At 36.9% G+C, this 27,832-nt stretch overlaps 1 long non-coding RNA gene across 1 annotated transcript in view; it reads left to right on the top strand.

The window, feature by feature from the left end:
• The first annotated feature begins 400 nt into the window (after positions 1 to 400).
• The window catches only part of LOC113965957, a 35,092-nt gene continuing 7,660 nt past the window's right edge, over positions 401 to 27,832 (top strand). Inside the window, exons 1-2 of the long non-coding RNA XR_003533718.1 lie at positions 401 to 504; positions 10,890 to 10,935. This is a non-coding gene — a long non-coding RNA (uncharacterized LOC113965957). The remainder of the gene's footprint in view (positions 505 to 10,889; positions 10,936 to 27,832) is intronic.

Genomic DNA, 27,832 nt, shown 5'->3' on the forward strand with positions numbered 1-27,832 from the left:
AACCACACACTCATTCTAACAAAGCAATATAATAAGGGTGGAGGGGAAAAGCAATTTGGAATCTATAGGAAGGTTACCATAAAATTTACATTTTCCATAAAATATAAGTAGCCACCATTTTGCTGTAATCCCAGAGCAGCAACGAAATGGTGGTACAGAAGAAAACTACCCTATCAGACACATTTCATCATTGCTTCTATCCATCACTATCTTCTTTCGCTAGCATGATTATCATTTACTTTTCTCCTTCTTAAAAGCAACATCCTAATTTTAGATCAAAAATTGATGGATGCAACATAGTAAATAGTTAAGATATAATTATCAAACTGACACTACATACTGTACAAGTCCTCTTCTCTCCCCCCCCGCCACACTTCAAACTGCAAAAAAGTACTGCATAGTGTTTCTATCACACAGTGATGAACACATCTCTTGGAACTGCTACTGTATGAAAGCTGTATCCTAGAGGTAGAACATATGTTATGGAATATGGCTGCTGCATTGGTCAGTATGTGTTTTAATTATTATATGACGAGATATACATAAGTAACACTCAGAAGACCGAAATGACTTAAACTAATTGTTTTTATTGTAACGCGCAATATTGCATTTTGTGAAGCATTTTATACTGAAGTGAATAGACATATTGGCATACTCCGTTTAGAAATGTTTATTAAAGCATCAATTTTGCTATGCAATGTCATTTTCTTGTTTGTTTTGTTATTGCAGGCTTTTCAGAAGGTGTGGAAAGGAGTGCCTACTTGTACATAAAGAGAGAAACAGTATTTGTAGATTAGTGCAGGTCTATTCTGTGATATTGTGCTGTGTATGTTAAAAGAATTCATGAAGTTTGTTCTGTAACCTCTGCAGAAGCACTATGTGCTATGAGCTTTATTAACTAAGTCTTAAATTTATAATAAACCAGAAAAGTATGTTCTGTAATATATTTTCTAAAACTGTGCTTGGTGTTTATCACTTAAAATATGTAATGAAGTTAAGATGAAAGACATTTTCAAATACAGGACATCATAGGAAAATGTTTTTCAGACACAAGTTGAATATTTTAGATTCAAATATCATGTTTTAACTAATAAATCACAAAACACAAAAATGTGGGTCATTTAAGTGATAATGGATACTGAATTTAAATTTTTTTAGGAAAACCTTTCGAAAAATCCTTAACGATGTGAAATTTGTTTGTACAAATCTGCAATTATGTACAAGTAAAACAAATGTCCTGTTCCTTCTTAAGTACTCCCATTCTTTCCCAATTCAAAGCAAAGAGTATTTAGGTAACACTGCCACCTATTGCTTAAAGGTCATAGTTACTAAAATCTGCGGTAGGTTTTTGTCACTCGTCATTGCTTGTTTTGACTATTACGTTTTCATTATTTCTAATAACCGAGTGAGACTTTTATATTCTTTCATATAACAAATAATAAGTATCTGCCTTCAGTACTATGGTTATTATTTATCAGGAATTAATGAAAACTTAAGAAACTTTCAATATTGGTGAAATTAAGTTTCTAGAAAATGCTAAAAAAATAATTTCAAATACAAAACCCATCCAGAAAATTAACAAAAGGAAGATTCTTCAAGCTATAACATGACACATATTGCAAAATCCAATTTATTAGTTAAATGAAATTGTTTGATATAATACAAAATAACATAATTCTTGCTAACATTTTTCAAGTGCATAGGCAAATATTCAAACTGTAAACATACATCTGCAGGTCTTTTAGGGACACGGCTTTAAAAGCATGAAAATAAGTCACTGTAAGATCAGACCTAATTCTTTCCAGTAAATAGTTCTGTTTTCAGGACAACCATCAAAAGACCACTAATTCCACATCTAATCAAGAATCATGCCATTAGAATAACCCTCATCAGCTTGGGGAAAAAAGTGAGAGAAAGAAAATTACTTCTACTTTTTTAAGAGAAAAATTGAGAAAAATATACTTAATTATACTAAGTAAGGAAAGTAATATGAATCAATCAGGAAGATAACGTAACACCTGTTATATAAACTATATAAGTACTGTCTAGATTAATTTACAGTATTATAGAAAGATTACTTAGTTTGGAAAACAATTTATTGTTGAAAGGCTCTTTTCTATCCTCAGTGTATTACTCACTCTGCATGTGTAAAATAAGTTGATTTTACTACTTCACTACTGGGAAGTAACTGTATATTGTATAAAATCCCTTATATTCTCTTCTATTACTAGAAGAAAAATTACAAATCCATTGTTCTTGTGCCCAAAAATGTTCAGAGTCACTATGCACAATGTGTGACATTTGCCCTGCATTAAAATCTCTCTATGAGTCTAGTTGTACTTCTAACGTTTGTGAAATTGTAAGGTAGATGGATGTACTTAAGAAGAGCAAGAATAGAAAATATTTCAAAAAATAAAAGTGTGTTGATTTGGGGGTTTTTGTTGGTTGTTTTGTTGGGTTTTTTTTAGGCTTGTTTTTGTTGTTTGGTTGGTTGGGTTTTTTTAACTAAATGAAGTATTTTAGATTTTAAATATTTAAAAAGTCCATGGTAGAAGAGAGAATTTCAGGGACTTTTTATACTAACAGAAGGAAGCTATATGAAGGTTAAATTTCTCATGGACTCAATTTTTTTTTTCTATAATAGTAACTACATCCTTTCTAAAACAAAAATCAGAAACAACATAGAAACAAAACTTGGTTTTGCAGTTAGGGACTCCCAATTTTTTCCCCACACATAAGGTTTTACCCTAAGACATTTTTAACCATTTACCTTCTACTAGAAGGTTACCTCTCAAAACAGTCAGCTATCACAGCCAAGCAGTATCCAGAGCTAATGTCAGAAAGTGCATAACTGAAAACAAATAGACATCTGTACACCTATTTTTTATCTTTTCTGGTTTATTTCTTATATCTACACTCTCAACTCCAACAGCAACACAAGATTTTTGCACTGGGGTAAAACTGAAAAAAAATGTACTTTGTTTCCTCTTTTATTACTCCTTTAAAGAAAACAAATATTCAACACCTAGAAATTTCACTATTAAAGGAAAAAGTTGGAAAATTTTCAGATTTCATTAAATGTTTATGTACTAAAAACAATTTGGCACCAGAGTATTCAACCTTAAATTCACTCAACTTAGTACATTAGAATGAATTATTAATTATCTAATTGGTAAACATTGATTTGTAATGTAATTACTTGTTTAATGCACTATTTTATGTAAATATCAAACCTAAAAGTCTGGTGCTTTTAATAAATTTTCCTTGATGAAATACACCACTTGTATATATTCACATACAAAAATATGTCCTCATTATCTCCTTCAACTAACTTTCTTTTAGAGACTGCAATGTTTCCTAAACAAATGATTTGTGACATCAAAAGTTTGCAGGTGTATTTTTCCCCACCTCTTTTACTACCTAAATTCTGATACAGCTGGACATAAAGGTTGTATGAGCAAAAATTATATTAACTTAAAAGAATATTCAAAATGCTTAAAAATAACAACAAATTAAGTGTAGAAAGACTAGAACAGGTAGGGCATACAATGCAATATCTAAAATCCAAAAGATACAGAAGGCACTCATGAATAACTTGTTAATTTTATCTCCAACATAAATTTCACACTTACAGTAAACCAGTACTTTTCATAGCTAGGCTAAAAATCAGTATAATTTTGCCTGTCCTACATAGGGAGATACAGGCAGACGCATGTATACTGAAAGGATTGTGAAAATGCTAGTATGCCTTGCCTTGTAACGTTTGTGTGCTAAAATACTTATTTCAAACAAAGGTGCAACTTAATGCAAGAAATAAATACCATATAGGTGAAAAAAGTATCTTCCTTAGTTATCTGCAATATTAAACTGCACACCTCATGTCAGAATATACATTAAAATGCAGAGATGGTTATACTTCAACAGCTAACATCATCATTACTTTTATACCTTGACTTTACTAGATCATTGCTTTAAATGAGCATCACAGAACCAATGGAGCTTTAGTCTCTATGTTACATTTTCTTTATAATCATTTTCAATTTATTTTTTTCTTGCATGTCATCATTTTAATGTAAATCTTTCTTTTTCTTTTCAATAAAATGAAATGATTAAGTAATCCTGCTTTTTGCATGATTAAAGATGACGGATAAGCTTGGGTGGATAAAACTCAAGGCTCCTAGCAGAATCTGTGCACCTCGCATGTCAGAATCCTTCCAGCTTGTTCAGTGCTAACGACAGAAAAAATTAGCATGTGTGTGAGTTGCTTAAAAAGAATAACAAGCTACCTTTAAGGACCTAACCATATCTCTACACTAAATTTTAAACAGTCGTTTTCCATAATTTTCTGTAATAAGCCCTGATGAATTGTTTTGAAACAGATTAAGAGAAAAATCTGTTTAGAGCAAAATTAAATGTTCATTAAATCTATCAGTGACTACTACTGGGCTGTTTAATCCCCACCTTTTAATTACCAGATATAACACATTTAGAAAATAAAATGAAAGGGATACAATATATGACTATACAATATGCTGAATATAGCACGAATCTGACAAAAAACAATGACATATTTTTATTAGCCAGTCAGATATGACTCACTTTTAAAGAACAGGAAAAAACTCCCAACTACTGATTTTTACCGGTGTCTCTTTTCTTTCAAGAGCCCTATGCAATATGTGTTCAGGCTTTTCTGACTGAGACAAGAAAACTAGAAAGGGGGTATTACAATACAGCACATACATACTGCCATCGCCTCTAGACATATGACCCAAAATGATGGTAAGAAGTCTTTCTCTGACCTCCTGCTAACCAGCCTCTTGTGATTAATTCAGCATGTCCTTGGAAGTATCTGCTAGAGATCCTTGTTTGTTTTTTCTTTTTAATTGAAGAGTTTCTGAAGCCCACCTATAGTTTTACCAATGGATCTTATCTACTTATTTATTGATTTATTTATTTTTATCAGAGTAAAAACATTAATCTATGAACAGAGGTCTGTAGTAACAGAAAAACACCACCTGCCTAAGCATTCACCAAATAGGACCATAAATACCACAACATTTCCTGACCTAAGTTTCGTAGACATCTGTATCATGGTAACTCTGCATTTCCCTTCTTTGACAGATGAAATTACTATTCTCTGATTCCCCCCCCCCTTTTTTTCTGATTATGTTCTGGATGGCAAAATTTGGGCCACAAAATGCTAATTTCTAACCTAACACCATGACAGCAATCACAGCCATCACAAGGATGGAATAAAGAGAGCAATCTAACATCCAGGGATATGAATTTCTGATCAGTGGCTGGCAGACTGCCGTGAAAGCTTACAGTAATCCCATTGGACAGCTAGGGTTGATGAAGCCTGGGAACAGGCAGCCACAATGTAGGTAGTTCACAATTGCAAGCATTTGTCCATAATTTAAAGCTATATGAGAAGTGGAGAGTATTCATCTGAACAACAAGCTGTAATTTAACTAGAGTAACATTTACACAGTTTTTAACCCATTAAGTCCACCTCTTCTTACACTGACATTCTCTCTGTTTAATGCCCATTGTAAACAAAAATCTCGCACATTAAATGAGCATATATTTTTAGCATTTGCAAAGCTCAGAATAATATATTACAATTAATTCCTATTGCATATTTGGCAGAAAATAAAATATTTGTTCTTAAATCCAAAGTCCAGACCATGTAAAACCTTATTGAAGTGAGTGGTTCCCCTGAAATCAAGGGGGCCAGTCCCACCACCCCAGCTTGCACTGAGTAAAATCTAATTTATAGACTGATCACGCGATTAAGGTTCTTTTCAAAGTGATAATTCCTCAATCATCCAGTGACATTCCCACCAGAAGAAAATTAGCCCCCGCTGAAGTACGGAGGCTCTGCAAATGGTAGATACTAATGCATGCTTTGAGCTCTGCCAGACGAAAGGGTTTCTCTATCAGGCTTTAAAACTGTAGCCTGAATTGTAAAATGTTGTCTTGTGCTCGAAAGCCTCTAAATGCATCTTTCCACACAACCAAAGTGCGTTTCTCCTCCCTTTCCCAAATTCAGACATCATTAATTGTCATTTCTATATTTTGTCGCAAAGCCTCTGCGGCGTACGTAGCATTGTTGCCAGGATTTACAAGGCCCAGACACGATGCCGGAGCAGCACTCGGTAAAGACGTGTCTGCACAGACATGGTAGCACAGTGACAACTAATGACACATAAAAGTGGGCAGGTGAAACTGCCACCACCATACACAGAATGCAGTGCAAGCACAAGCAAAGATTATCAGAAAAATGATAGAAATATGCTAGAGACACACTTGCAAACATTTTCTGATTTCCTTCAGAAGCTGCACAGCAAAAAGAGAAAGAGATTCACAGCCACAATTCCCCCAGCAGACAAAGAAGGAGGGAAGCTGGACCATCCTGTGGGCACTGAGAGTTGCACCAGTGACTGAAATGGGGCAAGTTTCCAGAAATATTTCACACTTGTATGTTACTATTAATATGGACAGAAATAGTAAAAGCCCAAACATGCTAAAAAAATGCCAAGTGTAACTAAAAACATTAACACACAAAGAGCACAAGCCCAGGATCCATCATTGAAGCTCAAAGATAAACTTGTTTCCATTATGTTTGTTTGTAAAAAAGAGAGGCTGCTTCAAGGGTAGTGTAGTATGAGGATGGGTCAGTTCTATGTGCCTTGCAGCACTCTGAAAAGAGGAAAACATCATTATAGTGATGTGGATGTTGTGGAGTGACTGCTGTGCTTTTAGACACAGAACTCACTTTTTTCAGAGTTTTATCTGTTTTGGAGATTCTACTGACGTGAGCTGATTCTAAAAGGGAAAAGGGGAGGAGAAGTGGAGAAATAACTACTGTAACCACCTGTAAATATTTATCACCAAAATACAATAACCGCAGAGTGAGAAGGGTTTTGTTCTTTTCTTTGTTCTTTCTTTTGTTCTTCCCTCAGTCCTTTTTCCTACTCTCCCCCTCCTTCCTCCTTTCCTACTAGTTGCCTCTCCATAGCCCCTTTGTTGTGTTTTCCTTCCAAATTAATTTTAAATATTGAATCTCCCTCCATCTGTTGTGGGGTTTTTTGCAATCTTTAAATCTATTAATCTATTCCCACATGTATAATTCTAACTTTTTCTTTTTTTTTTTTTTAAGCTCTCCTCAGTGTTCCTGAGACCTTTTTTTCCACCACTCTTTCATGATCATCTCCATTTCATGTGTCTGAGATACAGTTTCACCACTTTTCTTTCAGCACAACTCAACCAAATATATTTACAGCAGCTACCTGATCTGAAGGTGGGTCCTCTTAGCTTGTTAACAGGAGAACTTAACTGCAATGCAGGTATATTAGTCATGATAGTACGCAGTGGGAGGAAGCAGGAGATGGATGCTAGTAGCAGCTCATGCCTGACAGCAGAGGGTTCACTTTACACCTTATGCTGTTTAGGAGAAGGGAGAGACTAACACTCTTAATGGGTGCCATTTGGGTATACATTGGGCTGTGAAACTAGTTGTGGTTCCTTATTGACCCCCTCAAGCTACACTGAGAATACTAATACATCAGTTTACATTAGAAACATGCACATATACTTGCACAAAAGACCCAATATATCTGCAATTTACCTTTATCTGGTTTCGAACAATTTCACAACTTAGAGATGCTTACCAGAAGCCCCTTTGCCAGAACACCTACACACTGGACACACTGGACTCTTAAGAGGGCATCTAGACTCTATCTCTGTTCAGCTATTTTATCATCCTTATACTGAACAGATCTCTGGGGACTAAGGAGAGGAAGTCTTAACATATAACAGCAGATATTATTTGTAACTATTTTTCTATATTCTTCATTACTTCTAAGAATTGCTTTTGCATGTGATTGTCCAACAGGCTTAACTGTGCACTTTCAGGAATGTGCCTCAGAAAGCAGGAGCCATCAAAAGGAAATGTATGAAGGTGTGCTGTATAAATACATCAGTCAGAACAACAGACTACCTGTTTCAAGTAGTCTAGCAATGACTGCGTGTTGTCCGCTACAGAACATGATAGAAGATTTGAAAACTACCATCAACAGATTTGCATGAAGTCTCACATTTGTTTCTTCCCCTCTAATGCACAACATAGCAACAGAATTAAGCTTTGGAGAAGCAGTGTAGACATGAGGGAAAGGGGTCACTATAGATATTAAGTCCAAGACTGGACTAAGTGTGAACTCAAAGCATGGTTCAGGGGTTTCTTTTTTTTTGTCCAAGCTGCCCAGCAATATCTGAAAGAGTATTTCCATTTCATGTTAGCTGGATAATATTTTAGATCTCCCTTGATGCAGTTCACCTGGCCTGGGGTATGGCTTCACAAGTTCCTTTCCAATCCCACTGTGACTGCAGGATGTATCTATCAGCTGTTTAAGGAGAAAAAAAACAGAGGTTTGTTGGAACAGCTTCTATTTCCACAGTGTAACTGCAGCTAGATCCCAAAGTAGCTTGGTTATCATCAAATAGTATATGCAGTTTATCCCAAAAATATCTGTTTGTACATACCTGATGATATTTAATGATTCCAAGAATCACAAATATGCACATACAGGCACACACATATATGCCTAAAATTCATTTTGTATGAATTCTTTTGTACATAAAGCTAGGAATCCCAAAGCTGCTTCCATGAACCAGCATATCCCTGGTAGCAATCCAAAGGAGCCACTGGCACATAAGACTCAGGCAGGTTTCTGTATGGACATGAGAAAAAAAGGTAAAAGTAGGTAAAGGCTCAGACACTTCAGCAGCAATATCCAGCAGTGATACTTATTTTCTTTGAAACTTTCTGTAAGTCTTAAAATCTTAGTTCTCTCTCTCTGTTAAATGGGAAAGGTAATACCCCTTTTCCATTCCTTACAGCTAACTTGTCAGCCAAGATTCATTCACACTTGAGTAATGTGGTGATGGAATAAATATAAATGTTTAGATAAATACATACAGAAAAGACTGATAGACACACATGTAAAATGTCATCCCCCAAAACAATCTGCATGGCTAGCTTTAGGAATTAAGGAGTAGGACAAGTGGGGTTGAATGGCTGTTTGAACCCAACCCAAATCACAGGGATTGCCATTGGCAACTACAGTAACACGTCTGCTATTAGCCTTCCAAATGACTACAAATCTGAAGAAAGTGTAACATTCAAAGTCCATGCTTGTCCATCAATTACACAAAGTCCTGACATGAAAAGCAAGTTTTGATGTGATACTTTTCCATTTTTGACTAGACTTTTTTCTATTGATTCCAACTCTAAAGCATTCTGTAAAAGTGCATATGCAGAATCAGAAATTAATAAAGCCACTTCAGAAACAATAGAGCAAGCATATTTATGGGTTTTGCTGTATTATGGGTTCTCCTATCACTCCAATAAAGGCAAAGTTTCTACACGTGAACAGACAGCTGCTTCTTCAAAACGTAGGGAGGGTAAAAATCAAACAACTGTGGCTTTCTTCAGATTACGCAACCTTTCTTCTAGCCTGATGGCAGATCAATTAATTGGGAAAAGAGAAAAAAAAAAAGTTGAAAATCAATTTAATAGCATTCCTTTTAATCAGGGTTTCAGATTATCATGCAATCTGCAGGCACATAATAGCATTCATTTTGTCTATTTTATTGGAGGAACCACTACCACAATCTTTTCTGTCTTTTACAACTTCCATTTTCAGTGTAGTTGCTTCCAATTATTTTAAGCCTGACAAGATTTCTAGCAAACATTACTAAAAGGCAAAAACACCGGAACTAAAGAATTGTGAACCCTCTCGATGCAATTCCCAGGCAGTTTCAGTGGATGTGGTTAAACTGAAATGAACAGTGTACACTAAGTCGTGCCCACAGTGACTTCCTACATATATTTCTAAGTCCATAATGATCTGTTTCCTTAAGTAAAAATTTTAGCCTATTTCCCATATAGAAAGTTTAATTCTTTCACGTGTTTTTTGGTCTGCAATTCAAATTTCACAGCTGCAGATCTTTTTGTCAAAGGCATAATTCTTTAATAAACACAGAATAAACACAGAGTTGAATTATTACATTAAATGTATACAAGATACATGACGGCATTTGTCTTTATGATGTATGTATGCATAATGTATATTAAACATAAAGAAAAAAATAATCTCTACACCCACAACATGAACCCAATTTTTTTCCCATACTGCTTTGTGTAAGATCTCTTGAAGAGCAATATACATACATAATTTTTTAGAATTTCATTAAACCAACAGTTTCCTTTGCAATACTTGTATGTCTTTTAAAATGACATCTGACTTGTCAATTCACATAATCACTTAAATGTAAATTTAACTGTCCAAAAGTGACACCTTCACATATTTGCAAAATCCTATAAACCGCAAACATCACTAGGAGAAAGAGAGACAGAGATCAGGAAGCAAGAAGTTTAAACACCTCTTAAGAACTGAACACTTCACAGCACAGAACAAAATTTGTTTTGCTGAAGCTCCTGCTACACACGAAGCGTTAAATCCTTGTGCAGCATGTTTTATGTTATAGTTCTTCAAACTATGGTCAACAAATCTAGACAGAAAATTCTGTTATGAACTGCACTAATATGCAACATCCCACAATCTTACCACCTGTTTTCTCCTTCTGTGCCATTTCTCTAACATCTGGGACAGTAACATAAGGCTGATAATATTAGTAGAATCAGTTGCATAATTATGCAGTTATCACCCATGTTAGGAAAACACATTTTGTTCCTATTCTAGGTCAAGTCATTATGAAAATTTGTATGCTTGACTAGCAGAATAATTTGTAGAATGTTGTTTGCCTTGACATTTTGCTATCATACTACCTCTAAAAGCCTGTTAAACTTCACAATTACGTTTCAGCTCCTGGGTGCCATCGGACAGGTCATGAGAAGCAGACAAGTGAGTGGTGAGTCTGTATTTCAACACTCGCAAAGAAAGCGTTCCCGAAGCTGTTGTCTCCTTGGTAGGTGTTCAAATGACCTTTCAGTAGTGGATTGGCAGAAAGTAATGGTCAATAACAGCAGTTTGCTGTAGGGAAGCCTTCCACTCTGTCACCATGGTTTCCAGAGCTGAGAGACCCTTAAAAGTAATTTTCAGCAAATGGGACAAAATCAGAAATTGGATGTAAATATTCTTTGTCCAGTATGTTAAATCTGAGCAAGAGATTCCACAGCTCTACTTTAGAAGTGAAACCAGCATGGGTATCCTGGCTTGTAGTTTAAGTTTAAATAAGCATCATAAAAATGGACGTGGTTTTACACTATTTAATGGTATCTGGAATGTTATTGTACATTATTATAAACAAAATACAGGAATGTCACAGTTGACTAAATTCCTATCAATTATGAAGTTAATTTTTACACACATTTAATACTTATCTCATTTTAGACTTTTCTATACTGAGAAATTTTCTTTTAAAGAAAAATGGTTTATACAGTTCACTTCCTGCCATAATCAAGGTCTTTCTAACCTGATATCTGAAGGTTATGCTTCAGTGAATAATTCAGTAGGTTAGTGAAACTGTGGCAGCAAAGAAAGTGCTAATCTTAGATGGAAGCTGTGAGGGATATTAAGAAACAATTGCAAAAAGTGACATATTTAATAGAGAAAGATTACTCTGTGCTACATCTATTTAATTTGAATTGAATAAATTTTGCCAGTATTTTATGAGATGCAGTCTGCAAATTATGTGAAACTTCATAGTGTCACTGAAGTCTAGAGGAAAGAATAAAGGATTTTTTTCCCCTCAACCATTTTATGAGTATTGTGATTTTTGAGGACTTCTCACTCTTTCAAAAGAAATTTCAAAGGAACTGAAGAATCATTCACTGCAGGACTTTATTAATTTGAATTAAGAAAGAAGAAAGGGTAGTAAAAGGTGATAGTACTGAAAGATAAATAACAAGAGGTAATAGAAGGATCTTGTGTAATGAGACTTCTTGAAATAACTGAATTCCTTCTGGACTGTGACTGAGTGAGGCTGGATATGTTCTCAATCTTTCAGGGAAAATTTAGTTGATCTAGCTGAGACAAGTCTGAAAGTATAAGTAAATGCAAGCGTGAAAAATGATCGGGGGCAGTTTTTTACCCTTATCCACTAAACAGATCCTTAATGCAAACCCAGTCCTGACAAAAATAATTTAAGTCTATGTTCATACGATTCCTTGTATGAGTATGTGGAATAGGAATATGATGCTACTACTAAAAATATTAAACTCATCCTATGTCATCGTAGAGGCAGAGATTATTAAAAAACCCTGCTGTTTTGTGTCTTTAAAAAAAAGTATATTTTTTCTTTTTTATTACTAATTTTGTTCAATATTTTAGCAGACTCCTTGCAAATTACACAAGGTATATCCTCCTGATATATTCTTTGAAAAAAATGAAATAATTTGCAACATCTGGTGAAAGATATCTAAAGTCTTAATTACACAGCAAACCTTTTCAGAAGAGTAGAATACATTTCTGCGTATCAAGAAACAATGTGAGACAGCAAAAAGATTCAAAGTGATGTAAAAAAAGTGAAGAGATCTTGCCCAAATTTTCGATCAGAAAACTGATTTCCAGGAATTTTGAACTTTTCCCCTGCACCACCATCACCCCACCCCACCTCAGGTTATTCTGCTGCTCAATGCAAACTGTCTGATAGCTATAGATTTATTGTGTGTGGTTTTTTATTTGAGGATGGTAACATTCTTTTTTTTTTTTAATTACTTACACTATTTTATTTTTAAGTAGATGATAGACAGTTAAAATAACTCTTTGGGAAATACTTCAGGAAAATGCCAACTGCAGAAACTAACCATACAACTTGAAGTTACATTTTGCAAGCTGTTCATCCTGATTGTGGATTCTTACATATTTTCTTTTTCACTAAATGGTCACAGTATTAATAACTGAGAGGAGACAATAACTCCTTCCCCTACACTCCTCTTCCCTCTAAATGCAAGAATGGTAAAGCCATTGCAAGTCCATACTATAGGCAAAATTGGTCTCTCTGATCTGCATGGTGGATCCAATATTCCCAATGGGAATTCTGAGCATTGTGGATTAAGAGACAAATTTTGCTAATATTATGAAACAGAATAATTTTGCTATGCATTAACTGGTACTCTTAACACTGTAATTTCTACTGTACCCAACCCATTCATAATCCCCTTTGTCTGCTCCAAACAGACAGAAAGGACAAAAACACAGATCTACTGTGTATTTCAGAGAAAAAATATTCTCTAGTATGCATGATTAACCTTATACTGAACAATTCATATACAAGCAGGAATGGAAATAGGATATGGAGCATTTCACCTCTGCTATAGGTTACCAGATCGAGTCTAGTTTGGGTCACTGGTAACCTAAAGATATTACAGCCTAACGGTCGGCTTGTGACCCACATGAAATGAGCTGGAATTACTTAAATTCATGGAAATGCATTTCCGTGTCACAAAAAACCACAAAACTCACACAGGACAAGCAACCTTCCTGGTAATATTAACAGCAAACAGTAACTGCTGAACTGTAGCAGAGATCAGGCTATCTTTTCACTTCAAATGGTGGTCATATGAGAAAGCTGCAGCAAGAAAGCGGTTGAAGTGTAGGAAAGACAAAGAAAGAAGCAGAGAGGGGATGCTGTGTTTGTCTATGTATCGTCTGATATGTGTACAAAGAGAAGACTTCAGTCTCAAGGCCTGTCAGTTCAGCACCTTTCACAAGTACAAAATGTCATGTACTACATACTGATGAAATAAAAGACAAAAGTGTCAAAGGAACCATTACACTATATTCTAGCAATGATCAGAGGATCAACAGCTTCCCTTCTAGATTGACACTATGTTAAACTATGCCAGCATATTTGGCCTGAACCTCTTCTTGCCTGCTCCAGTTTTACACCATGGGTGGAACTTAATTTATCACAATAACCTCACACTCTGTCAAGCGAAAGAGAAATTAAATAAATATGTATTTCCCTTCTAGGTTATCTTTTGGCTATTTTTCAATAGACAATATGGCTGCATGTAGTCACACACATTAGGAAACTTACTGTTTCTTCTGTTACAAAAAATAAAGGGTGTTATGTTTACTCACCATACGGATGCAGTGAGTAATTCCAGTAGTCAGAATAACATCTTGCACCAAGAGGGCTGCTTATAGTTGGAAAAGCAACATGTGAAAATACCACTGTTTCAGCTTCACCTCATCCTGCATATTTGGCTGACAACGTATTTCTTGCATCAAAATATCTTTCTGTAAGTACAGATAATTATGGAAAAGCTCTGCATCTCAGCTATCGTGAATTGTGCTGGCCTCAGTGATACCAGAATGTATTATCCTCTGGTCTATTCCACCCACTCCAGCTGATATATTTTGAAAATTCTCTGAGACGAAACACATGAAAGATGGTCCTAGCAGTGCTTGTGACCTGAAATGTCAAAAATGACTTGACATGACTACCAACTGATATTCCAATTAAAGCTTCTGGTTTTATTACCAAACTTCGATAATCGGTATGAAAGAGAGAACATAATTTTTGGCCATTACAGTGGCCTTTACAACAATAATTGCTGCTGCAGTAGTGTCCAATTTTTGAGTTAGGTTACTACATCCAGTTAAAATTAGATTAATTGGGTCAAAAATGTTTAGATACTTGTTTCCCTCACAAATATTTTTACTAGTTTGCAAGCCTCCAAGAGCTTTGATTATTCAATGAATGTAGGGTAATTGCCTACAGGTCTCTCTATATTGCACCACTTACATAAATACAGTTACTAGTCTTCAAAGACTAGCAGGTTAGGTTTTACAGGACCTAAAGCGAAATAACATGTAGCTTACGCTTTACGAGATGCACCTTTTTCCTGGCAGGAGATTTCCCCGATACATTCCAGAAGCACAGCTATAATGATGGTCGACTGCTGGGTGGAACCTCCTACTGCTGAGCAGCACGTGTTCCTGGTGAAATGGTATCTTCCTACCATCATAAGGGGCTACTGCTTAGGTTCCTGTCTTAAGAAAGGCAGTCTAAAAGATTGTTCCATTTTAATTACATAATTTCATTACAAGGCAAACATTGTAACAATCATTATTTGGACAGATGCCATTCCTAGGGCTCTAGCACAAATTGCAGCCTGAAAAAGAAAGGAAGAAAGAAAGAAAGAGAAAGAAAGAAAGAAAGAGAGAAAGTTATGTTACAGCTAATCTCTTCTTACTATGTTCATCACCACTGCACACAGTAGTAACATCTTGTCATTCTTATTCTATTGCCTCACCCTGAGGTCCATCTCATGGATAATTTTTCACCTTTTATTATGTTTGCATGCAGAACATACCTACTTTTTTATGTAAAATTAATATTCAACATCAACATAGATTGTGAAATAAGTGCACAGTACCAGGGATGGTCTCATCTGAAATGCTCACATGGCCTACCCTGGTCTTGCTACTATTTAGTTACACCATGAGAGTCTGATCACAGATTTCTTCATGACTGGTCATTTTTGTTGAGGCTCAGGTAACTTTCCTGAAATTTTTCTTTCATTTTCTGCAGTTCTTTCATCCATTATCTTGCAGGCAAAAGGCTCTAAAACCCTCTTACCTTTTCTTAACCTTACAGGATAACTTAAAGTAAAAGAAGAAAAGAAGAGAGACAGGCACTCTCCTGTTGATAGAATGTCATTTCAGACATTCCTGCTTTAGTCTGACCTACAGCAGCTCAGCAACTTTCCCTGAAGTTTAAAAAAAAATCTAGAAAGAAACATGGAAGTTGGAAAGGATCACTCTGCATTCTTCAAGCACAAAAATTGATGTTAAATTCCAGCTTTTTTTTTTTGGTCATACATGGAGAGATGCAGTCATGGTAAAAATTCAGAAGACAAACACTTGACTAGAAACATTACCCGATGTTTCTAGATCAAAGGTGCTCAGGTGTGTTTATGTTCTGACCTATGAATTAAGAAGAAAGTGTTCAAGGTTTGCCATTCTGACAAGAGCTTACAAAGAACCCCTTGCATGCTCAAGCAGTGCTGGAGGGATGGCACATCTATCAGATGGACATACATTAGACAGGTATTTCCAAATAATTGCACAAGTTTTACCAATCACAAGCAGGCAGGTAGATTAAGAAGCATATTAATTTAATCGTAAAATACACCTGTGTAAAAAGGTGACAGCCACTTCATCAGCCAAACATAATTTTCCCCCCATCTCCCTCCATACCTGTCAGCATTCATAAATCTAAAGTAACCAAAACAGCTTGTGCAACTACCTCAGACTGAGACCATGCTGTATTGCAGTCTGGAGACAGCCACAGATACTCCCTCACCACACACTCACATTATCATTACTATTACATAGGAGGTGCTCCTGGCTCGTCAACCCCTTGGTTCTTGATGTTACGCTGTAAAGAAGAGACAACCTCCAGTACAGAAGAACCTCTGATACCTGACCAGGATTTTTCACTGTACGGGTAACTGTACAGTGGAACAGGTTGCCCAGAGAGGTTGAGGAGTCTCCTCGCTGGAGATATTCGAGCACTGTCTGGATGCAACCTTGTTCAGTGTGCCCTAGGATGACCCTGCTTGTGCAGGGAGGTTGGACCAGGTGACCCACTGTGGTCTCTTCTAACCTTACACACCTAAAGTGGCTCAATGCAACCAAGCAAGTCAGAGATAGCAAAGGTTTAGACAGTGTCTGAAGATCTTGCATCTGAATTAAGATTTTGCAAATTCTGTGCCTAACAGGAAAGGGAAAGGACGTGATTCCATAGTTCAAGTATCCTGCCCTCCACAAAGGGCCAAGATCTAAAAGGAGATGCATGGTCATGGATCTGAGTACCAAATCACAGGCACTTTTGTTCAAGTAACTGTAGCCCTGAATCTGTTGTCAATCATTAGGGCAAGCACACTTGTGCATCCACCCCACCTGACTTTTCATTATTTTTTTTCAGCCTTTCAGTGTTTAGAGGTATCCGCCATAGGGGGTCTTGACCCTTTAAAAAGAGAATGTGATAACTAGATGCTAAAGACTGACGTGAGGTTGTTGAGCTCTTACTTTATTAAACTGTCCAAGAGGAACCCACAGAGAAAAAACAGATTTCTGAAAGCACTGTCCTGTCTCAATTTTGGGTACTGAGCATTGGACCCACTGAACTGTACACAGAAGACAATCAAATCCTTAATCTCCATCTGTCTCTGAATAATGTATTGGTGTTGTGCAGAGACTAGGCATCGCTCTGTGCTTTACCACTTCATTCATGAGAATAGCAATGGTGAAGACATAGATTTTTCTTCCTGCCTTTTATATACCCACCCTTCAAACGCAGACACACACACACACACACGTATAAACAAATACACGCAGGTATACAGCCACATAAAAATTCACAGTAAGGCTCAGAATCAAAAAGAAAATTTGCAAACGCTCTCAGTGTAACACGCAGGCTAACTAGGCACACAACAAAAGACTCCTGAACCTTTATCAAATACAAATTAACAGGAATACATTTGAATTGTTAAACCGAACGTCGCCTTTGAGAGCGGTTCGGAGCTCACGCCCCCCCAGCGCCGGGACGGAAACCTATTGCTGCAGCGCCACCTAGTGGGCAGCGGGGGCAGGCACAGCGCCAAGCGCAGCCCCCGCGGAGGGAGCGCGGCCCCGCACCGGGCACGGCCACGGCGGCACCGACCCCGCTGCAGCTTCCCCCTGCTCTCGGCGGGACCTGTGCGCGGAGCGGTTCCTCTCAGCCACACCAAATGCTCTGTTCTGGGGATCGAAGCTGAGAGGTTGTCTGCGTCTGTGTATGTGTCTATTCCTCAAGTGAGGCAGCTCTCTGAAAGAGAGCAGCATCCTCTCATACTCGAGGGTTCATCCACCTAAACAAAAGATAAAGATGCCAAAATTATACACATTTATAGTCAAAAGGAGTCTAAATTTTCGCATACATTCAGAATTTTCACAGAATCAGGGAATCAGTCAGGTTGGAAGGGACCACTTTGGGTCACGTCGTCCAACCTCCCTACCCAAACAAGGTCATCCCATAGCAAGTTGCACAGGATTGCATCCAGATGGTTCTTGAATATCTCCACTGAGGGAGACTCCACAACCTCTCTGGGCAACCTGTTCCACTGTACAGTCACCTGCACACTGAAGAAGTTCTTCCTCGTATTCAGATGGAACTTCCTGTGCATCAGTTTCTGCCGATTGTTTCTTGTCCTATTGCTCAGCACTATTGAGAGGAGCCTGGCTCCATCTTCTTGACACCCTCCCTTCAGACACTTGTACACATTGATGAGGTGATGAGTGATGATGTCCTATGACCTCTGCCAGATTAAATATAAGGGAGCTTACCGTGCCCACACTTTACTGCAGTATTCATTTGCACTTCTGTAATATATTTAATTGCTTCAAAGTTCTTTCCAAATATTAACATGTTGGTATTGTACAGGCAGTTAGACATGAGTGAATTAATGGTTACCAAAATCCCTCAGTGTGTCAATTTCTTTAGCTTTGCCTGACATTCCGAAGTTGACAAAATATGAGAATCATGATGTCATACAAATGCATCGCCTCTTCCTAGCAGACACAAAAGGTAAGAACTGTACAAGAGCTGTAAGCAGGAAAAACCAGAACAAAACCAACCTAAGCCCCCAAGCCCTTCCAATGTGCATTAGGTGTTACACCTTTTCTGGAAGGCAGTGAATGTGATGGAAGGTTCACAGCTGAACCCCTTGATTTATTTTTATTGTTCATTTTTTAAGCATTTTCTTACATCTTTCACAATCAGTTTGTGTTTCATCTTGACCCATTAAAAGCATACATCTTTTTCAAAAGTCAGCACACTCTATTAAGGTCCACTGTGCAAGCAGCTTTATTTGCTTCTGTATCTTTACCAAGTTCCTCTGCTACTCAGTTTCTCTGCTTTGCATGGGAAAGATAGAAATGACCTTACATTTGCAGAGCTCTAAACCACTGGCACTAAAGTCCAGGGCTTGACTAGTCAATGCTTCAGCCCTGCTGCCAGAGGGGCAATATGACACTGAGCTGTTTCCTCCTACTAGAGGAGGTGATATAAAAGCAAGGTCTGCAAACATGAGAAGTATTAATGAAGAACAGACTGCAGATGAGCAGGGTTATACTGCTTCTGCTCAAGTACAGTTTATCCAGAAATTAACTTTAAAGCACTTTTAATTTTATTTATTTTATCATAAGTAATTTCATCATACAAATAATTTCATTCATTCCAAAAACTGTAGTATGCATTTTGCGTGGTAAAGAGAATAATTGCAATTTCGTTCGTGTTCTTACAAAAATGCTTGTTACTGCATGGAGTAAAAATGAAAAGGAAAAAACAGTAGTAAAAATATTTAGTTGAAATTGAAGCTTATAAGTATTCCTGTTGGAGGTAATGGGACAGTTCACAGACCTTAATTCAGTATATCAACATATATTTGAAGAACCGTGGCTCTACATAAGCAATAAAGCAACATAAGCAAGGAAGGGATTCATCCACCAGAATTGTATACTTCAATATTGGTATCTCTTCTAGTTTGTTTGTCCTGAGAATATAAATATTTTTTTCCCAAAGAAGAAACCTGAAAGGTGCATAATGATTTCACTAAATTCACGTTAACTATACAGGGTAAATTAAGCAGAAAACATAAAGACCAAACACTGTACACAGTAATTAAGCTCAATATTACAGGGCTGTACTGTAATAATTACACCCAGCATTGCATGCACACTCTGATAATTCACTTAAATTGCCTTCTGAACATGCCAAGAAAACCTCCTTTACCGAGACAGCAAAGAAAGATTTTTTTAAAAAAAGTCATAGAGAAAGAAAAGCAAATTTGTACTTCTCATTTTGAAAACTATCATTTTTCCTTTCCTTATCTTGTCTTGTCTAAAAAAAATTTAAAAAAAAGTTCTCAATATAAATAGAGCATTTGCTGTTGTCTTTCTACTAAAGCTTTTAAATTTAAGGAATAATAGATGCCTGTCTAGACAACCCTAAAATTGTTTTAGTTACTGATGTATGGATGACTGATAAATGTCATCTTTTCTGCCTGCAGTGCATTTTGCATCCCGTCTAGTGACATTTGTCTATAGCTGACCTGAGTCTGCATTTTTCATTTGCATTAAGCATTTAAATTTTACAACTCTGGAGCTTCAGGATTCACTGTTTACCAGAAAATACAATACCATTCCCTCCATCCCCCTCCACCCCAAAGGAGAGATGCTTTCTTTGCTTGTCACATGGCCATTTTTAATTAAACCAGCAGGGAAGATTCTAATCAGACAAAGGCAACGGAATTTTCTTTATACCTTTCCAAGTGAAATAATTATTAATTCCCTAGTTTCACAGTTCTCATACAGACAAAATGAAATGTACCATGGGCAGTTAAAGGAGGGCTTTACTTAAATATGGATACGTTTTTTGAAACAATGCAAAAGACATTTAAGTATTTCATGGTAAATTACAAATACTTGGAGATGTAGAAATTAATAGGTTTTTCCAATTAATTTTAAAATATGATTTATGCTATTAATGTCTTTAGGCATTTAATTGCAACATGGTAGAATTACGTCATACACAGATATCCATTACAAAACAGATCACTGCATTTAACACACTTCTACTGAGAAATGTTTGTTGCTGCCTACTTCGTAGATGATTCCAATATTTTACCATGTATGAACCGTATTCTCTAAGCCACCATTGCTCAAATAAAGCATGATTTTTGCAATATCTTACTCAGAGGACTGAACTTAATCAAAAGTCTTTGAAATCTATAAGTGGTCCCCTGATTTTGAGGTGGGTTGTTTTTTTTTTTGAAGGCCATGTAAATCTGGAATTGCAACAAGCTTTTGCTGTTCACAGTTACTACAGGCTTTTTTAAGGTTTGGCCTTCTTAAAAACTTACCAAAAATAAATTCCATGGAAATTTTTGTTTTCTATGAACATTTTCGGTGACAAAGCCTGAATGTTTTTCATTATAAATATTCAATACTATTTTTTCATTGCAGATTTTTCCTACCAATACTTTCATAACTTTAACCAAGGGAAAAACTGGAGGAAATCCTTTGCTTTTTTTGTTGAACTAACAACAAAATAGCTTGGCTGGGAGGCCTAAAGCACGTGTCCAACTTTGCATACATGAATAGTGCCATTAAGCCCAATGGATTTGCATACATTCGATTAAGGGTGCACATAAGTAGTCTACAATAGACTTTTTGTTCTACCAATAAAGCTACATCAGGGTATCTGCCCTACTACAAAACCCTTGGGTAAACATTTTGCCCTGCTGACTGTTACCAGCACATTTCCTTACAGCTTTGGGAAAGTCTCACTCCTATATACCTTTTTCTTCAACAGAATTATGAAAAAGTTTGTCTTTGATGTAAACTTACGAGGACTGTTGAGATAATACAAAGAAGGGCAACTATTTTTCCTATGTCTTCCCTACCTGTGGCACAAGTGCATCGATGTAAGACAGAATCAGGGGCTTGTACATGCACCTGTGTTAGCTAAATTTCACCCTACCTGGTATGAGACTCCCTGTAGTTCCCTCGGTTTAGGCAAACTTTCTCTTGGTAATTTTCTATAAAGCTATACCTCATTTTCTCTCATTTTGCAGAGCTGGCTTTAATATTTTCACCTGTCTAGCTCAAACCAACACAGAAAACCATCAACCATCAAGCACCTCTAGCAGCCACAGCTACAGTGGGAACAAGGTTTTGGGGCATGTATTTTTCTATTAAGCACTGCTGCTAAAAATACAGCTACATCCTAGAAAACAGTGCAAAGTGGAAACGATTTCTTTGCATTTTTAGCAAGCATAAAAGGTACAATTTTAAAATAGGGCTTTTCACCGGGTCTAGTCAAATTTCCACACCCCCCCAAAAAAACCAACCCAAGGGTTCTTTTAAATACTATCAAGAAAACATATGCTCTGAGCCCAGAAGAAGTTGTAGCAAAAGGAAAACAGAAAACAGTTAACCTCCACCTTGTATATAAATCAGTGCAACAGATGTAAAAGTAAGTGTACATTTGGAACCTACTGACCCTGAACACCGGCACTGAACTTTTGTTTTCTCTCCTCTCCAATACGATTCCATCCTGTGATTTTTGCTCACAAGGCAGAGAAGACAGAGTAGTTTTTGTTCTTTTGCAAGATTCAATGAGAGAAACATTTCTGCCTTGTCTTCTAAAGCGTCTCCTTTCCTCAGGAGAGGTGAGGAAAGGTGTCATCATAAAGACAATATCCAGTATTCAGACAATCTAAGCCACATGGTATTCTTAAAGGCTGGGATCAGGTATTGCCAGACCTGAAGGGAAAAAAAAATCCACAATAACACAAAATCACTCTAGGATTGGCCTAAGTACTCTCATCAACATTCTGCAGTAGTGTGATAGCAAAGAGGAGAATAAAAAAAACACCGCACAGACACATGAGAAGGAGAAAAGATAAAAGATGCCCTGAATGAAAAAAAACATGTTATTTCTTAACTGAGCTGTGGATTAGGCAGAGGAAAGGGGCTCTGACATGGCCTGCAGCTCTTTGTTTATAAGAACATCCTTCTAGTGATCTGAACCAACATCAGGTGGGAGCATATAACTACTCCTCATCTATTTTCAGCACTCAGGCTTCTGTGCAAACTTACAGAGATGTCAAGCGCAAATTTGTGTGAAAAGCTTATTATCAAAGGCTAGGAACAAATTTTATTTCAATGCTTCATGCAGAATTTTTAAATTCAGTGCTAGGAAACACATTAGAGTTTTGCAAACTCATCATCATCAGGGTCTTAATCCTGCAGTTGAGCCTCCGTGACCAGCTCTTTGTAGTCCTTCCCAACTTTAGGAATGCAGAGACCTATGGAAAGTTGAACAGCATAGTTTAACAGTTCAGATGCTAATTTGGTAGCTAAAACAGGAAGTCTGCATAAAATAATAACAACAAAATAAATACTTATGTAATTGTATATATAAGTACTTATAAATACATATATATTCTAGAAAACCTAAAGTTGGAAAAGCTCTTAGAACCCTTCAGATATTTCCTTTCTTTAGAAAGGTCTACTCAAAATTCTATATCCTTTTTAAAGGACTAAGGAGTAATTTTTCTTTAAGAGCCTAATGCACTCTACAATGCAAATTAAACTCTTTACTTTGCAAAAAGACTGAAAATTGTCTTCCTGTGACATAAAAATTCTTTCTCCTTAGCAGCAGACCCTTATCAGAAGGTTTTGGTCTTAGAATCCAGCTCGCATATTATGGAGAAAATTTGTTAAGAGAACAAGGAGTTGTGTTAAAATGAAAGTGAAAAAAACTGCATTGCTTTACAGATCTGGTTTTACATCACTTCCACAGACTGAAAAGCATTTTTGTGAAACTGCTTGTGTTACATCAATACAAAGGTGATCCGAATTTGACCATTTAAGCTTTTCCAGGAGAAATGGAATCAATGTGTGTTCTCCTGTAGAGGGGTAGATTATTCTCTTTCCTTGGACTTTTTTGTTGTTGTTCTGACTGCTGCAGGAGGCAATTATTAGGACAGTCCTCTATAAATTTCTGTTTATCATTTTTATTTGTTTGTCTATTTTTAAGCCATCCTTCTGTCTCACTTTCCTTTATAATGACAATAGGGTTTGCTTATCACCTACAGGGAGATTCTTCATGAATTTCTGCATACCATGTATCAATTTATGTATATTATGCGGCATTTAAATACAGAAGTAATGCCATGCTGTATTGGAGAAGATTGCATCTACCAAATATTTGCCTGGGAGAGATAGGAGGCTAGATAGATAGAAGTTTGGAAATGACATTAGGGAAGGACAGGTTGCAAATTGCTTGATCAATACAGCACAGTAATGGAGAGAGGAACTGAAAAAGTCTATATCCTATAGGCATAAGGATAAATATGGGTCAGTGATGAGAATTAAGTTTCCATAATAAAAGAGATGTATATGAAAAAGTGTAACTTTCATGCAGGGGCAATTATTGCCTTTACTTTCAATGACTAGAGCTTGAAATAAAAAAACAAAGTTATGAAAACAGAACAATAACATGCAAAATATTAATGAACAGTTGAGTCCCACTTCTCTCTATGTGCCCATTCTGCATCTGCAAATCCCTGCCCCTACCCAAGCACATGTCTGGAGCTGGTCCATACAGTTTTTATAACCTGCTTCTAACAGCACTAATGTTTAGTAGACACCTCCACTACACATCTGCTTATTTTCAGATGTCCTCAAGGACTGTGGAAATTGCATGAACTAAAAGTTCTGCATTTGCCCATGGGGAAATTGAGGCACACGGAAAGCAGAATTTGTGTATGGCACTCCCTCAGGAGCAGGGAGGAAAGCCTGTTGTTTGAGCCTCCTTAACAGTGGGCTATATTCAAACCCTCTCTCTCAAGAAAAGCCAAGTCACTATCCCCAGGTGTGAAGATTGTAGAAGGGTTTTTGTGCCATAAAATAGAAAATAGTGCTTCCTAGGCAAGGAGGTACAGTACTCCTTGGTTCTGGTAGGTGAAGGGCTGCCCCTGCAAACTGTGAGGTTTTGCAAAATGTTTGTCTACAGCTCAGTGTCCTCATCCGTCCCTGGGTGACCCCACCATTTGACTTCCTTGTTGAACCCCACTGTTAGCTGTGACCTTCAACAAAGTCCCTCACATAGCATGGTCTCTACCTGAGAGCTCTAGCTAGAAACATGACTTAACCCTACATCTTTTAACTTCTAACTCCAGACACTGTTCTTTTCTCTCAGAGAAATTTCTATGCATCCCCCCCACTCAACTGCATGACTGTAAAACATCTCTGTCTTCAAGAGTGTGTCTTTCTTGCCATCGTATGAATCAGATGTATAAAACATGAGTCTTCCTTCTCAGCATGGGAGTCTGTTGGTACAGACTCCATTACAATACAGCATCAATAGCAAACCTTTTCATGTTCATCATAGTAAATTCAGTCCTTTAGAGCTTTCTGACATACCTATTTTGCAGTCTGAATTTACCTGAGTGTTGATTCTTCCTAAAATGAAATTATTTAGGATGTAAAAGTTTTCCAGTTTTTCCAAGTGTTAGCAGAAAGACATAAAAACAGGAATAAAAAAAGTCCTGTAAATTTAAATGTTAAAGAGATTGAGAAACAAGTAGTTCTTGATAAGAGCTGAGTTTTGGCCTAAGTGAGGAACAGTACATAAATTAGTAACCAAACTGCACATTAAAAGAATAAAAAAAAAAAAAAAAAGAAAAATCGTTAGCTTTTTTAACTTTTTAATTTCTCATGCATTTTAAAAAGCCTGTAATGCATTAAATTTTCACATTAATGAGTCTTCCATGTTACTTATAAAAGATGATACAGGGTTCTATACTGAATTAGATTCACCAATCTCACTTGTGATCATGATAGTAATTTTTTCCTTACTAAAAATCTCCTCTTTTCCAGAGGATGTGGTTAAAGTCTTCCACAGAGTTTTAAGATGACATTTTTATTTGAAACTATTTGAAGGTCCTAACTTCAAAAATCCTGAAGTAATGAAAGAGGTTAAAGAAATCAAAGGTTTCAAATGTTGTTTGGAGGTTTTACGTAGGTCAGTTGGGGAAAAGTTGTTAAACTGCTATTTTAGGTGAATTCTCAGTTGTCTTTACACCTTATTGTCAGATGTACTTCATCATAAAAAGCAAGAAGCATATAACCTGCCATAAAGTTGAGTTGGAAAATATTTACAATTATTTTGCACTGGTGTATACAGCTAAATGAAGTTCAATACAAGTGGGAACAGGTCCCTTATATCTATCTGCAAGGGTCCTTAGAAAGGTATGTGTTGCATGAAACCTTTGTTCATTTGGGATACAATAAAAAAGTAAGGCCACAAGTCAAGTGATTCTAGTCAGCTGTTGGCATTTCCTGTTGGAACTATACTTTTTTTCATTATTGCTTCCACAGTCCTTTTTTTCCTATTTGAAACAAGTCAGTAGCATTCGCTTATGGCTTTAGTTTTTATTTGCACTGTTTTTGCCTGCTAGTAGCATATTCCAGTTTGTAACAGTCCAGAAATCATCATGGCTAGGCTTCGCGAACGAAGATTTGGGAAGGGCTCTACCCATTTTTCATGCAAGCGCGTTGGTGGCTGAAAAGGCCAATACGAGAAAGGCAGGTCCGGTTGCAAAAGACACAGCAGAAAGACTCCTTAGATGGTATATTCTGCAAGGTTCGATTCTTTCTGCGTTGTCTTTTCTCCTCAAGAGTGATCCTGCGTGCTTTCTCAAAAGCATCAGCAGCGTTATAAATGGTCTGTCTCCAGGCCTTCCGATTAGAGGCCAGAGTGGACCAGTTATGGTGATCAATATGCCCAAGGCTGAGTTGTTGCTTCAGGGAGTCCTTGTATCTTTTCTTTGGAGCTCCTCTCTTGCGGCAGCCAGTGGCAAGTTCACCATAGAGCAGGATCTTAGGGAGGCGGTGGTCCTTCATCCTAGAGACGTGCCCTGCCCATCGCAGTTGCGTTCTCAGCAACATGGCCTCAATACTCGTAATTGCTGCCTGTTCAAGAACAGATGTATTGGTCACATAGTCTGACCAATGGATGTTAAGGATTGTACGGAGGCAGCGTTGATGGAAGCGTTCTAGGAGACGCAGGTGGTGGCGGTAGATGACCCATGATTCGGAACCATATAAAAGAGTAGACAACACTATGGCTCTGTAAACACTGATCTTGGTGCTTGAGCTCATCCTGCCCAAGAATGTAACAGTCCAGAAAACCTAAAAGCCTAATTACAGGTGACTCCCCAATCCTTCAGGTATTATTTTCACCACTAATACACATTCATTTCTGTTGTATTGGGATTTATTTCTGATGGTTTGCTTTTTTTTTAAATGGGATAATATTAGTCATTTCTCCCCTCTCAGTTTAACATGACAGTCAAGGAGCTCTACTTTCACCTCCAAAGAATACTGGAAAATGAAGTTGCTTCCACCCAGCAAAGGAGGATGTGTCGGTGCCTTGGCAGCCAAGTCAATGGGAAACTTTACACTGGCTCCATCAGGGTCTGGATCCCACATCTTAACCAATCCGCATTTTACTTCTGTCTGGGTTCTTATATATCCTTGACAGTAGTGAATAGTAGCTAGCAAAGCCCTCAAGTAGCATTTAAAAGTAGTAAGATTTGATTATATTTTGTTCAGTGAAAATTGTGCACCCTTCTTACAGCTAAAGTACGAGTTAATGTCACTTCATGGAATAAGAAAGGAACCAGATAATTCAAATTACATGATTGTTGATGGATTAATTTGTGACAGAAGAAAGTGAAAGTAAGGTGGTGACAAGGGGATTAGTTAACAAGATGCAGTAAGAATGCTAGGAGAGCTGCGCTTGCTTTACAAATACACTAGACTTTTTGAAGATATTGCTAGCATGACAGATAATGTAGCTACATTATATATTTAAATTTTCCAAAGACATTTGAAAAGATACTGCACAAATGGCTTATTTTGAAAATAAAAGCCCACGTGATGAAGAGAGAGCCACAAAATGAATTAAAATATAAGAAGAAAGGAGGGGGAGGAAAGGAATAACAAATATAATACACTTATAATGGAAAGTATTCTCCTGAGAAGTATCACAGAGCTCTGCAGGTTTAAACCAGGGCATTTGAACCATGTTGTTTAATCTATATAATACTTTGCTTATAGACTCTTATTTGACTGAATTGGTGAAAATACTTCATGGGATGCAGATGTAAAAATTTTTGTTACCTTATTTATGGTATTTATACAGTATTCAAAGTATGAAGCTCCTCCCTTGATATCAC

This window comes from Neopelma chrysocephalum, unplaced genomic scaffold (genome assembly GCF_003984885.1).
Source record: "Neopelma chrysocephalum unplaced genomic scaffold, ASM398488v2 Primary Assembly neopelma1_22, whole genome shotgun sequence".
NCBI lineage: Eukaryota > Metazoa > Chordata > Aves > Passeriformes > Pipridae > Neopelma > Neopelma chrysocephalum.